Genomic DNA, 11613 nt, shown 5'->3' on the forward strand with positions numbered 1-11613 from the left:
ATACCACCATTGTGCTGTTGACTTAATCATGTTGTCTTATTTGGAGCCAACTTCTTTGTTTTTTTAATCCTCACCTGAGGATCTGTTTTTATTGATTTTAGAGAGAGAGAAACATCAATGTGAGAGAGAAACATCAATCAGTTGCCTCCCATATGCATCATGACTGGAGATGGAACCCACAACCTAGGTATATGCCCTGACTAGGGATCAAACAAGCAACCTTGTGGTGTATAGATAACACTCCAAGCAACCAAGCCACCCGGTCAGGGCTGGGGACTTCTTATACTAAGTAATACTTTTTTCCTTATTCTTTAAGCCAAGTTGGTTAATGCACCCAAAGACATCCTAATTCTGCTAGATTGAGAATATTTATATTCCTACAACTAAAGAACTTTGCACACAACAGTTTTGAATGTTCTTTCATAATTTTTCCAAATGTCCTTTTAAAAAGTACAGTGTAAAAAGAAAAGGTCAGCATGCATTGCTAGAAAAACTAATTCATTTAAGAAAAGTCTTATTTTCAGTTCTATAGAGTTATTTTTTGATAACTTCAGTTATTTAGTAGTGTTAGGAAACTTAAGAAAACATCTTTAAAAGTGCTATTATGTGGAGATGTATTTAATGGACCTGCCTTTTCTATGAGGACCCAGATAAATTCAGTCCCTTCCTTCAAAAAGGAAAATACAAAATCAGACTTATGAGTCTCCTTGTAAGGAGTAAATCACCTCAAACAAAAGACAAACCAAGGGAGGACCAGGGTATTTTGAGGAAAATGCAATATAAGTGAATCTTTCTTCTTTGTCTTCCTACCAACTTTTTAAGTTATCTATCTTTCCTGAGATAAGCTGCAGGGAGCCAAGAGCCTAGAGACTAGCTAGATGTTAGTGAGACCTTGGTTCTAATTGGCCCTGGGCAGAGAAAAAGGATATGAGGCTTTTCCCCAAAAAGTAAGAATTTGCAGTATTGTATAAGAGACTGGAGTCTCAGTGGATCTTGGAATGAATGAGTAAGCAGAAATCTATGGGCTCCTGGGGTAGTTATCATGAGCCCCATATGAATTTGCCAACTTTCCTTGACCTCAGAGAGCCCACAAAGGAACTAGATGAGTAGAGTTCCTCCTTCTGTCCTTCAGACTGGGACAATATCCTCCTATCTAATAAAGAGCGAATATGCTAATTAACCATCACTCTGTCACAAAGATGGCTGCACCCACAGCTGAGGCCAAGTTCCCATAATGAGCCTTAACAAGCAATCAGCAGGGACCTGAGGCTACTACACCCTCCCTCACCCTGTGGGGCTTGACAGGGGACCTCAGGCCCATCCTCCAGCAGGGCTTGACAGGGGACCTCAAGGTGTGCTTCCTGTCCTGGTGCTGGGCTAGGGGACCTCAGGCTGCTCCCCTGGCCCCAGTGCCAGGCAGGGGGACCTCAGGCCATGCCCCCCACCAGGTGGGGCTTGACAGGGGACTTCAGGCTGTGCCCCCCACCCCAGCACCGAGCCAGGGGACCTGAGGATGCACCCCCTGCCTGGCGGGGCTTGACAGGGGACCTCAAGGTGCACCCCCAGTGCTGGGTTGGGGGAACTCAGGCTGCACCCCCCACCCAGGGGGGACCTGAGGCTGCACCCCCCTGCCTATGGGGCTTGACAGGGGACCTGAGGCTGTTCCCCCCTCCCAGTGCCAGGCTGGGGGACTTGAGGCTCCATGCACCCCCCTCCCACCCCTGCCTGGCAGGACTTGATGGGGCACCTCAGGCCATGCCCCCTACCCAGTGGGGCTTGACAGGGGATCTCAGGCCATCTCCCATACCTGGCGGGGCTTGACGGGGGACCTCAAGACACGCCCCCCCACCCCGGTCTGGGCTGGGGGACCTCAGGCCATGCTCCCCGTCCTGGCACCGGGCCAGGGGACCTGAGGCTACGTTTCCTGCCCAGCGGGGCTTGACAAGGGTGGGACTAGCCAGGTCTGGATCTAGCCCAAGGAGGGGTGGGGGCCCTCCAGGTCTGGGTCTCATGCAATTTTGAGGCACATGTGGGTAGGCAGGGACTTGACTTGGTCCCATGGTGTGCCCCAGACTCTGACAGGAGGAAGGTTTTCATATACATTTTACTAATTTTCTTTCATCTCTGACACTTCTATTATAGAGAAAGGGCAAATAGCAATATTAAATTATTTCCTCTAACTAATCCCCTTTTAATGTGCACGAATTTTGTGCACGGGGCCACTTGTAAGGGGAGAAGAGGAAAGGAAAGTCTCCTTGAATGCCTCATCAGTAAACTGCACGTTCCCCTGCAGGTACAAACCCTCTGGTGGGGGTTTGTGACTTTGCAATGTGACTGTAGCTCTGCCTATCAAAGGATTCCTCTATTTCCTTGCCCACTGAATCTGAGTTGACTTTGTGAGTTGCTTTGACCAGTAAGATATGGCAGATGTGACCCAGTTTCAGCTTTCACTCTCTTGGACTGCTTCCCTGAGACTATCATATAAGAAAGTCTGTCTAGCCTACTTGGGGATGAGAAGACACATGGAGAGGCACCAGAGTGTCCCAGCCAAGAGCCAGCATCTACTGCCAGATATGTGAGCGAGGCCTTCTTGAAGCTCCCAGCCCAGCCTGGCTGCCAGCGGCATGTACCACAAGAGTGAACTGAGGTGGAACTTGCAAAAGAACCACTCAGGAAATTCACAGAATCACAAAAATAATAAAACCATCACAGTTATAAGACACAAAATTAGGGTGGTTTATCACGTAGCAACAGATAACTGAAATATCCCACTCGCGATTATAATTTAATGAAAATAGAAATATTTACAAAAGTTGATAAAAGAGATTACTTGAAAATGTAAAGATACACAGGTAAAGTTTAAATCAAGGAGGTATGCAAAACTGAAGTTAGAAATAACTACAAAGTGATCAGAACAAAAACAATTTATACTAAAACAGCAAAAGTAATACTCATTCATAAAATTATAGTATTGAAAACAAAGCTATAGTCAAAATACAATGATATTCAAAAGAATCAAATGCTCATGTGAACTTAGAAAAAGAATAAAATAAGCCAAAATAATACAGAAAATGAAAAAAAAGAAAACTGATGAAGATAAGCATTGATGATTAATTGTTAGTTAGGATGTGAGCAAAGGACACATTTTCAAAAATGTAAAATAATAAAGTTATTTTTAAAAACAATCTGGCAATACCTAGTAACATTGAAAACATACACTTACTTCAAATCACCAATCTTACTGCTAAGAATCTACCCCTGCTGGAGAAAACAGTAAAAAAGAACATAAAATCTCACTTAAGATTAAATTCCAGCCCAGCTGGCATGGCTCAGTGGTTGAGCATAGACCTATGAACCAAGAGATCATGGTTTGATTCCCAGTCAGGGCACATGCCTGGGTTGTGGGCTCAATCCCCAATGTGGGGCATGTAGGAGGCAGCCAATCAGTGATTCTCTCTCGTCATTGCTCTTTTTATCTCTCTCTCCCTCTCTGAAGTCAATTAAATATATTTTTTAAAAAGATTAAATTCTATATGTTTAGTCCTCTATTGAGAACCAGTGACTACTTTCTTTTTTTCTGTGCTGCTCAAATATAAATCTAAAGACTTACTTGTTTGCAAATTGTTCTATTAGCAAGTCTTGTTGCTCAACAGAAGTATAATTTTATACAAAAATTTATAAAAGCTGTATTAGATAATTGTGGGCAGTCATAAAACATGTCTCACAGGTTAGTAAGAATTCATCAATTATACTTGTTAATTACTCCTGAATTTAATTTAAAATGAGTTTGCTGACTTTTGTCTATTCCTCTGTTAAACATAAGCTTGTTTGTTCTACTACTAGTGTGTTGTTGTTTTTTTTTTAAAAAAAGAGAGGGATCCCCAGAATTTTAAGCAAAAGCATAATCTGTTATCTCACAGCTACAGTTGTTTACATATTTTAAAGTGAATAATGAGTTTCAAATGGTTTAAAAAATTACACAATCCAGCCCCATGGTGGTGTTTCCACACTCAGCAAAAACAATCATGATGCAGTGCCCAAAATTCATGTGAAATTTTCATTATCCTTTATCAATTAACAATTAAGCAAAGATAACATGTCAAATCAAATAGCAGAGGTGTAAGATGGCAGCAGAATAGGTAGATAGATCTATTCTGAACTAAACTGGAAATAAAAATTGGGGAACAGTCACCGTGAATTACCCACTGAAGATTATCTGAAGAGACTTTTAACCAAGGACTGGCAAAGAAGGCCACCTCAAGACTGGTAGGAAGAGCTGAGACTTGAGGGGGGCTGGTCTCACTCCCAAGGGAGGCAGGCCAAAGAGGCAGGTCTAAGCTTCATGCCTCTTGGGAAACCTCCTGCAACTGAGATATCCTTACATAACCTTAGCATGTCATTTTTCTTGAGAGGTAAAGTGATTTTATACGTGCAAGCTACTGGAAATTATTCCACATAAAAGAATACATATATGATAGATCTAACCAATTGACAGAGGTGAAGCAAATATGGAGAAAAGCAGAAGCAAATTCTGAATCTAAACAACCAAAAACGAACGGTTATCAATTTTATTATTATTTCAACATCTGTGTATGTATAAAAATTTTGTAACTCCCCAAAAAGGAATAAAAGATTAATCCCTGTTTTTTCTATTTACAAGTTCTGTGGAAAGTAACTGTTGGAGGTGGCACCTCAGTCTTTTATCAATGTACTTATCAACCCATTTTCTAAAAAGTAAAATGATAACACTAAGTTGGTGTAAAAGAACAACTTTTTTATTTGGCCATTATTTGTTCTTATATCAATGCATCTGTGTTTGAGTTTTTGATGTGAGAATAACATAGTATATAGAAGCAAAATAAATAACAAAAATAGCATACAGGCAAGAAGGGAAAAACATAAATATAACATAAAAGTTCTTAAATTTTATGTAAGAGGTATAATAATATTTGAAAATAAACTGAAAGTTAAAAAGAATGTTGAGAGAACTTAAAGAAAGCCTCAAGATGAATATTTTTAAGATATTAATTCAACCCAAATTGGTAGTCCATCAATTTCTAGGCTTTTACAAGAAAGTAGCATTCTGGTTTCAGTACTTGCATGGATATCCAACTAATTAGGATAGTCAAAAAAATCTTGAAAAAAAACTGTTGCAAAAATAAATAAATAAATGTTGCAGATTTACACTAAATGATTTCAAAACTTTCTGGGGCATCGCCCCAGCGACAGGCCCCAGTGTCCCACGCGCCCTGGCTCACAGAGGGAGGGAGGGCGGGCAGGTGGGCCTCTGGCCAGAGGCCGGCCAGGGCGTGGGACACTGGCGTCATTGCAGGCCGGGCTGAGAGACCCCTGCCCCCCCAGTGCACAGATTTCATGCACCGGGCCTCTAGTACTATAATAAACTGTCTTGGTCTGCTCTTGGCCAATGGGTGGTAATAATTCCAAATCTAGCCCTGACCGGTTTGGCTCAGTGGATAGAGCGTCAGCCTGCGGACTAAAAGGTCCCAGGTTCGATTCCTGTCAAGGGCATGTACCTTGGTTGCAGGAACATCCCCAGTAGGAGGTGTGCAGGAGGCAGCTGATCGATATTTCTAACTCTCCCTTCCTCTCTGTAAAAAAAACAATAAAATATACTTTAAAAAATAATAATAATTCCAAATCTACAAATTTCAAAGTAACAGAAATTCTAAATGTGAATGCCATCATCTCCTTTTCTTACTCTTTTATCTTTATCATAAATACTAGAGTCCCAGTGCATGAAACTCATGCACTGGTAGGGTCCCTAGCGGCTGCTGGCTGCTGGCCAGGTACTTCCTCCCTTCCCCCGGCTGGCCCCGCCCCTTAGTCGAACTGCCGGATGAACTCCTGGTCAAGGGGACAATTTGCATACTGTGCTTTTATTATATAGGATGTTCATTTCTGTCATCTCTCAGTGTCCAGCAAAGGAAAAAAAGAAAATACAAAAATTAACATTGTCACCATTTTTATTGTCAACCTAGAGGAGTTGACATTAAGTAAATAAAGGTGTGGTAATCCAATTCTGATGAGGATTGTTGATGATGAGCTAAATTCATGAATAAATCTTACATAACAGAGAAGCAATAAATTAAAGTGTATAATGAGAACATGATTATAGGTTAAGATGGTTAATAAAAGTGTTTCAGAAAATGGTGCCTTATGCTAACTCCACTTAAAATATTTTTAAGAACTGCTAGACTTTTTCCCAAGTAGCTACTCCATTTCACATTCCCACCAGCAATGTGTTCAATATTTCTCCACATCCTCACTGATGCTTATTGTTGCCCATATTTTTAAAAAATATTTTTGTTGATTTCAGAGTGGAAGGGAGAGGGAGAAATAGATAGAAATATCAATGATGAGAAAGAATCTTTGATTGGCTGCCTCCTGCATGCCCCACACTGGGGATCAAGCCAGCAAACCAGGACATGTGCCCTGACCGTGAATTGATCTGTGACCTCCTGGTTCATAGGTCAATGATCAACAACTGAGCCACACCAGCTGGGCCGTGTATTTTATTATATGCACCCTAGTGGTGTGAATATCTCAATATAGTTTTTATTTGCATTTCCCTTATTACTAATGACATTGAGATCTTTTCTACATGCTTATTGGTCACCTGTATATCTTCTCTGAAGAATGTCTATTCAAATTCTTTGCCCATTTTTTTAAATCCTCACCTGGGGATATTTTTCCATTGATTTTTAGAAAGACTGGGAGAGAGAGGGAAAGACAGAGAGAAATATTGATGTGAGAGAAACACATCAACTGGTTGCCTTCTGCATGCACCCTGACCAGGGCCCAGGCCGGGGAGGAGCCTGCAACCGAGGTACATGCCCTTGACTGAATCGAACCCATGACCCTTTGTCCTCAGGCCTGTGTTCTATCCACTGAGCCAAACCGGCTAGGCTTTGCCCATTTTTAAATTGGGTTGTCTTTATATTGTTGAATTGTGTTCTTTTTATCTTCTAGAAATGAGACCCTTATCAGATATGTGATTTGCAAGTATTTTCTACCATACTGTAGGTTGCCTTTTTATTTTCTTGATAATGTTCTTTGAGGCACAATTTAAAATACACTTTGGCAAGCACAATTTATTTTTTCTTTTGTCGCTTGTGCTTTTGGTATCACACCTAAGAAATCATTACCTATTCCAAGGTCATAAAGATTGCAGCTATGTTTTCATCTAGGTCTTTGCTCCATTTTGTCCTAATTTTTATATGATGGATATAGGAATCCAAATCCATTCATGTGCATGTGGATATTCAGTTGATACATGCCATTTGTTGAAAAGACCATCCTTTCAATAATGAATTGTCTTGGCACTTTTGTCAACAATCAATTGACTGTAAATATATAGGTAATAGCTGTAACTTATAAACTAAGCTTAAGCTGAGCAAAGACACAAAATACTCTTTAAAAAGTCAAGCAAAGAGCACAGAGATCAGATGAGATCATTAAGTTTAGCAATAATTAGTTGAACTGGTGTAGGGTAAGACAAGAAGAACCGGAATGTCAGGAGAGCACATTAATGGAAGGCCAAAGAACCCCTTGCTGTGGGACATATATTATGGATGATAGTGATTATGTCCCAACTTTTTTTTTTTTTTAATCCACACCTGAGTATGTTTTTTCCATTGATTTTTAGAGTGGAAGGGAGGGGGGCATGAAGAGAAACATCGATGTGAGAGGAACTCATCAATTGGTTGTCTCCCACATGCACTACTACCAAGGCTGGGAATGGAACCTGAAACCAGGTAAATGTCCTTTACTGGGAATCGAACCCATGACCCTTTCATGTGTGGGCTGATGCTCTACCACTGAGCAACATATGCCAGGGCTCAACTTTTATTTCTTCGTTATATTTTTTCCCTATGTACCTGTGAGTCCCTTAAAAAAACTATCATTTATCCTTGTTATTTTTAAACCATTGAGATGTCACAGGCACTTAAGTTAATGTGACTTATTGGCATTTTCATGACCCTTAATCCCAGGACATACACTTTGAGGTATGTGGAGAGTGGCTACAGCATTCGGACAGGTTCAAGCCTCGGACTGACTTGTGGCAAAGCCACATACAAGTCCCAGCTTGGAGGGCAAAGCCCTCCCAGCACAATTATAGCCAAAAGAATATGGTTGTAAGCTTGACCTTATAGTCCAGCCCTGCAGTCCTAGGTAGCTAAGGGATGTGAGCTGCAGGGGGTACAGCAAGTGCTGCCAAAACAAAGCTTGATAGAGTTCAGAGAATGGCAAAAACAGGAAAGAAGCATATTTGAAATTCGCAAGAACATTGTAAAATCTTGCCCTTGTTTTGGTTTGTTTGATCTGACTATAAAATAAAGCTTTGGCTTACAGGCTGTGTCACTGTTTCCTTATCCAGGCACAGTGATCCTACCTGGCCCCAACTGTATTCTCTTGTCTGTTTTCTTTAGTCCTTTACCGCCCCTCCTCAGGTACACCCCTGGCCATACTGGATGTGGTTCAGAGGTATGAGATCAAGGATCCTCTATAGAGATATGCTAAGGTTTAGATCCCCCAAGTGGCATATGTCCTGAATAATTATTGTCCCCCCTTTAATACCGAACAGTAATTTAATCACATGGGTAACTTCTGATCTTCCCACTTTAATCTTTGGTTTTGTGTGTGTGTTTAATTTCCCTTCCAATGACAACAATTTGTTGTCATTCTAGGTCTCAAACTTCAATATAAAATATTACAATAATTGCCTTTGTACACCTTTTTCTTTCTGAAAGAAGGAAATGTTTGAACGAAGTTTTTAACTGTGAGCCTGTTCTATACAGAAAATATAGTTAGCATTATGAGGTGCTTAGCACCATGCCAGGTGCTGTGGAAGAGAACCTTGACAGTCTGCCAGATCTTGGTTTACTGAAGTAGTAAGACACACAAAAGGGAAATAAGACAGTGTGTAATAAGGAAGTGAATAGAATATAGTCAAAGATCAAAGTACAAAATGTAGTGAGGGCAACAGGTATTCAGAGAGGGGAGAAACTTGCTGGAGCCACCATGAATTTGGGTCATGGCTCAGGAGTCTAGTGAGGTGAGAGGCTATTTGATTTACAGGTTAAAGCACTGGGCATGAGTAAACACATACTAGTAGAAGAGGAATGAGTTTGATTCATGAAAGAGAAAAAGTAGATACCTTTTACAACAAGTTTAATTTGTGAAGGACCCTATCGACCAAGAAGTCTGACTTTGATTTAATGAGAAATGTAGTTACTAAATGCCCTTCAGTAGGAAAAGGCATGAAGTTTTTCTGGCAAATTAGAACAGGACAAAGATCAAGGAGTGGGATCAGTGAAGTTAGAAACCAGTTCAGCCTATTCAGTTATCAAGAATGACAAAAAAGAAGTCAGAACAATACTTGGCACATTACAAGCACTCAATAAAAATGTTAGCTATTATAAAATAATTTCAGGGACTGGCATGATAGTAGTAGAAAGATTGGGAAAATAAATCATACTGGAAAAAACAGCAAAATCAGTTTCAAAAGTTTGTTTCATTTTATGAGGAAGATGACTCCCTGATTTTTTGAGACTTGGTTATCTATAAAAGGCTAAGGAAAGAGGACGAGAAAAGTCCTATTAACTTATAGACTTTCCTACAAGAACACATATTTACTCTGAAAAGAATTAGTTGTGTATTATTCCTAATATTTTTTATGATCTCTATTTTTCTTTTAATTTTATTTTATTAAGGTAATACATATGTGTCCTCATCTCCCTATTGCCCCCAACCCTCCCCCACTCATACCCTCACCCCCTGTTGTCTGTGTCCATTGGTTAGGCGTCTGTGTCCATTGGTTAGGCTTATATGCATGCATACAAGTCCTTTGGTTGATCTCTCCCCCTTACCCCCACCCTCCCTTACCTTCCCTCTGAGGTTTGATGGTCTAAAACAGCCTTGGGCAAACTACGGCCCGCGGGCTGGATCCGGCTGTTCTATCCGGTTCTCTTGCTCTCCCCTCCGCTCCTTTACTTTGAATTTATATTAGTTTACACAAACACTCCATCCATGCTTTTGTTCCGGCCCTCCGGTCCAGTTTAAGAACCCATTGTGGCCCTCAAGTCAAAAGGTTTGCCCACCCCTGGTCTAAAAGATGCTTCTCTGTCTCTGGATCTGTTTTTGTTCATCAGTTTATGTTGTTCATTATCTTCCATAAATGAGTGAGATCATGTGATATTTATCTTTCTCTGTCTTAATATTTTTATTCATAGTCCATTCATTGGGAGTGTTCCTGAAGAACTGGTCTACTTTTAATTCAATTTCAACATCTTAAATCTATTACCATATGAATAAAAACTGTCAAACTGTTTGAGACAATGAGGCAATGTATATAGAACTGGAGACAGATTCAAATTATGGCTCCATTCTGGGCAATCTTGAGCATGTTACTGAACCACTCAAAGCCTTCTATCATAATAAAAGGGTAATATGCTAATTAGACCAGATGTCCTTCTGGACATCCTTCCTGACAAAACTGGGGCCAGAAGGAAGCCAGCCCAGGTCCTGGGCGCCTGCAGGCGGCCAGAGGGAAGCAGCCCAGGTCCAGGGTGCCGGTGTCGGCAGCTGGGGGAAGGCCTACTCTTGCATGAATTTTCGTGCATTGGGCCTCTAGTTTTATTATAAAATGGAACTGAAAATTACTCAGAAGGTTTGTTATGAGGGCTCAATGACATTACATTCTACACTTGGGTCTTACACTTGCAGGTATTAAAAAAGAAATGTATTTTCCTTCCCTTCCCTTAATAAGATGGGAGTTATATTCTCTAACCAGATCCAATTGTTCATGAACTTTAAGATGTAACAGATTGTAAAGCAACAGATCGAGTTAAATAGGAATGTGAAATTATCTTCTGAAAATAAATAATTCTACAAACTGCTTCATCTTGGGATTTAGGTTGGCGATCTCTCAGGGAAGTACATGAGAGATCCTACTTCCCACCAGATTTACCCATGGAAAGATGGTCTCCAGGAAATGAATTCTTCATCTCTATTTGCAGGTGGGCTATTTAAGGTTTGTCATACACTTCCTAACATGCTACTAGTTCTGACACTATTCACACATACCAGTTTCTTGTTAAAGCAAGCTATAGACACTATATAGAGAACAGGCCTAGAGCTATCAGAGCGGGGGGGCGGGGGGGGGGAAGAGGTTGGGAGAGGGGTTGCTGACCTGGGTGAAAAAGGTAAAGGGATTAAGCAAAAAAAAAAACCCAAAAACTCATACACACACACACACACACACACACACACAGAAAGCAAGGTACAAACCCCTAAAGGTTGAAAGAATATCAGGCCTTCTGAAAATCTTCCCAAACCTTTAACTCATTACTAATGGGGGTGAGGGTGGGAGCACACCTAAGAATTTCATGAAAAGGCACTTGAAATCTGAAGGCCACATACGATGAACATTTATTCCCTCCTAGATTAAGCAAATGCTTTGGGGCCTGTTCATTCACCAGTGATTCATATGTAGAAAATATTTAATATTAACTTAAATTAAATGGATGCGAGAGGGTATGAGAAAAGAGAACATAAACTATTTTCTATCCACACCATTATAATAAATTCATT

This window comes from Plecotus auritus (assembly GCF_963455305.1).
Source record: "Plecotus auritus genome assembly, chromosome: 3".
NCBI lineage: Eukaryota > Metazoa > Chordata > Mammalia > Chiroptera > Vespertilionidae > Plecotus > Plecotus auritus.